Source organism: Parasteatoda tepidariorum, chromosome 5 (genome assembly GCF_043381705.1).
Source record: "Parasteatoda tepidariorum isolate YZ-2023 chromosome 5, CAS_Ptep_4.0, whole genome shotgun sequence".
In the NCBI taxonomy this organism is placed as follows: domain Eukaryota; kingdom Metazoa; phylum Arthropoda; class Arachnida; order Araneae; family Theridiidae; genus Parasteatoda; species Parasteatoda tepidariorum.
The window spans coordinates 15106244-15110170 of record NC_092208.1 but is presented as its reverse complement, the minus strand read 5'-3'; the positions used below and the strand labels follow the sequence as shown (position 1 = coordinate 15110170).

General features: G+C 29.9%; 1 protein-coding gene across 1 annotated transcript in view; it reads left to right on the top strand.

The window, feature by feature from the left end:
- The window catches only part of LOC122270294 (uncharacterized), a 20797-nt gene extending 17375 nt beyond the window's left edge, over nt 1-3422 (top strand). Inside the window, exon 8 of the mRNA XM_071180897.1 lies at nt 2985-3422. The gene's annotated coding sequence lies outside the window, so the exon portion shown is untranslated. The remainder of the gene's footprint in view (nt 1-2984) is intronic.
- Nucleotides 3423-3927: the final 505 nt, after the last annotated feature.

The following is a 3927-nucleotide window of genomic DNA, read 5'->3' as shown; positions in this document are numbered from 1 at the left end:
AATACTATAATACTAAAAGAACTTTTAAAAAAAAAAATTATAAATAGCATTGCTGTTAGCATTTTAAAATGACTTTGCACTAACATTGAGTGTTTTGTATAATTTAAAAATTTAATTGAATATCAAAATTACGTGTTGTAATTTTCCTGTCCTTTTGAAATCATTGATTTAATAAATAATAATTACATTTACCTTTGTTATTTCGAGAAAACCTGATGCTTTCTGTCGAAAGTAAATGTCTTGAGCCAAAATGTTAAATTAAAGTAATGTTAAATACTGTATGTAGTGTGTCTACCACTACAAAAATACAATTTAAATTCACTAGTGTATAAGACATGATAACTCGATTCTATGGTGGAGTACCTTTTCATAGATGAAGGTAGTCATTGTCGTTAACAACTATTCCCCACATTGGTGACCCGGACGTGATATGAGCAAGTCTGCCATGAAGGTAATTTCCACTTTGATAAGAACACGACTATCTTGACAGTATCGCCCACTTCTATGGATGGTCCATATTGAACAGTTGACTTACTACTTGCGACTGCGACATTATCAATGACCACTATCTCCACATTGGTGACCTGGACGTGATGTGAACATGCCTACCTTGACTGAAACTCCTACTTTGATATGAACACCCCCCTCTTTACAGTTGCGCCCACTTCTATGGATGGTCCACATTGAACAGTTGACGTGCTACTTGTGACTGCGACATTATCCACCTCCTCGCGCAGTTGCTACTCAGTCTCGATCACATTCAACGTCGGCCTGTTTACACTCGACTTCTAATGGCAACATAGGAACGACCACGACCGTGAACTTAATACAGTTCTCACGATCAGCACTCGAAAGTATGGTGATCTTAATACAGCTCTTCCGGCTTCTCACAAAATAGTAATGAATAAACTATTGGTCTCCGTTTATCAAATTCTATCACATATATAATTCTGGTGGAGTACTATAGTGCATCTACCACTACAAAAATATAATTCTAAGTCACTAGTATATAAGACACGTTAACTCCATTCTATGGTGAAGTATTTTTTCATAGACGACGGTTGACATGGTCGATATTAACTCTCCTAACACTGTAAAATGGCAAAATTTGCATTATCCTGACTGTCATTTTCCTGACTTATAAATTCCAGGACATTAACACAGTAATAAAAAAATTTTTTAAACACTATAATGTGAAGAGGGAAAGCAAATATTAACCTAATACCCAGTTCATTGTAATATGTTTGTATGTAATTAAAGTTACTTATTGATTGATTATTATTCACAATTTTATTCTGGGCATATCAACAATAAAAACATTTTTGATTCTTTCTTCAGTGGTTAAACGAATTAATTTAAACAAATCAAGGTCCATCGAACGCAAAACCGTTAGAGTATTTTTTTTTTTTCAAAACACAGATAGTTAAAAATATAAAGGATAAACTGAGAATATTACTGTACAATTTAATTCTGGCATAGTCTTCAAGCGAAGCTTGGTAGTATAAATTAAGGAATGTAAGAAATGTTGTAAAATAAAATGATTTGAAATAATTTAAATAATAATATTAAACAATTTCCGGTGCAAATTAGTGTAAATTAATTTTAGTGAAAAGTTTTATAAAATTAATAAAAAAATTCCTAAGATTATTAATTTCATTGTAGGAGAAGTGTTTGAAGTCGTTCATAAAGATATTAAAGTTAATTTTACTATTCCTGCTGGCTAACATACTGCTAAGCACTTGAAACGGCCCGGGAATAAAGAATGTGTCAAAATTTCTTAGAATATCACATATTCAACAATGTCTGCTCCTTACCCAATATCTTCCAGGCATTTTACTACCTCTGAAAGCTTCAAGATTAATGAGATTTTACAAAATTATTTTGCTTTCCGTGTTTTAACTGTTTCTTTGCAAATTAAAGTGTAGTAAAATTAAAAATTGTGTCTCATGGATAGAAAATTTCATTGTGTGTGTTACTCTCTAACTTTCATTACACTTAACTAATTTGTTAAAATTGCTCACTACAATCATTTTTGGAATTTATTTAGATAAAAACCTTAAATTAACTTCTCAACTTTGTCTTTTTTCTGTTTCTTAAGTTGAGTTACTTACTAATTCTATTTTTTTTCTTGAGCAAATATCAATAAACTACACTATACTATATANAGTTATATATATATATATATATATTGTATATACAAATAACTCTCTTCAGTACTGCAGTTAGAACGTGTCATGAAATATTCCTTTATTTTCGCTTCGATTTTTCATAATTTGAAATCGAGCAAATTTATTGCAAAATTATTTTAAATCATTCTTGAAAGATTCCGGAACGTGTAAGTTCATTTGAATTCTCTACTTGCTTTTCTTATACTTTTTACTTAATGCGTTCTCTTTTCGTCTAAATTTTCTTCGGGTGCTCTTCATACTATTATTTTGATGTATTTTGCTTTGGGTATATTCATAAAAAATCGGAAAGCACTCCTCTCAGCGGATATAATTGTGTGATCTGATGATGAGAGTATGCCTTTTCCTTATTTTGATTTCCGGCTTTTTAATTTTTATAAAAATAAAAATCATTATTTTCTTAAAAATTATTTTTTTTAATAATTTTTATCCTTCTTTTTTCCTTAATCTTTATATTATTTCCCATGTTTTCTCTATATCTTCAACTTATTTTATGAGTTCGATATGCTTGCAACCTAAGAGCTGTTAGTAATATTATTATTTTTCTTATCTTTCTTATTTTTTTCCTTAATTTTTTTTCGTTTTTATCTCGTTTGACTCTTTTCACTGAAACCTTCAATGCAAATTTTCTAGTAATCTCTTATCTTTCCAGTAACAATATTTTCTAACCTTGTGCTTCATCCTCATTCATTGCATTTTCACTTTAGTTTTTAGAAAATAGCTTATTTTTTATATTTTTTAAGAGAGTTAAATGATGCATTTTAACCATGACTTGAATAATGTTTTTATTTTTTATAGAGTGTTGAACTATTCAGCTACATAGGAGGCTATTTGGGACTATGGCTTGGAATAAGTCTAGTTTCAGTATTTGATTTAGGTGAATCGTTAATCAGAGTTTTATGCTTTTCACTTAAAAAGAAAACTTCAAGAAGAGTCACTAAAAACTCTTAACGGAATAAAAACGTTTAAATAAGCTCCCCATTTAATCCCCAGTATGTTGTAATATAAAGTCGTCTAGTAGGAGCTTTTTGTCTAGAAAATAAACAATGTTCGTGTAGATTACAGTTTTAAATAACTATTTAATTCCTTCACGTATTCAACCATTTTTTTCTGCACTTTTGCCATGTATGCAGCAAATTGTAAAATAATGTGAGGCGAAAAAAATGAATTAATTCGAATGAAATAAATATAAATGAATTAGGCATACGGAAAATTAAGAATAGCTTAATTTCTTCCGTTCATGCATAGAACTAATAATTAATGAAATTATTAAAACGAATGCGTTTTTTTTACATTTTTAACATTTAATTATAAAAATGTTTTAATATTTAATAATGCAAAATATTTGAAATAAATATGTAGATATAGTCCTTTCATGGTTTGAATAAAATAAATAAATACCGATTAATAGTTAAAATGTCTACGTTTGTGCAACGTTTTGAAATAATAAGATGTTTACCAATTTATTCTTCAGTTTCACTGTATATATATTCGTTCATTTTGTTAGATCAGAACAACTGGGTTAGGGGCCGCTGCGCGGCCCAGGCACCCAGCTTGATTTAAATAAAGAAAGAAAGATCAGAACAACCTAAAGTGCATCAGCTCGAGGTGGTTGTATATCGAACTCTACCCACACTCTACCCAGTCAACTCACCAATTTTCTGCTGGCAACTCATCAGATTTTCCCAGAAGGTTTTATTTTTATATTTAAAATGGTAGCGAAACTCATGTTATTCCATTA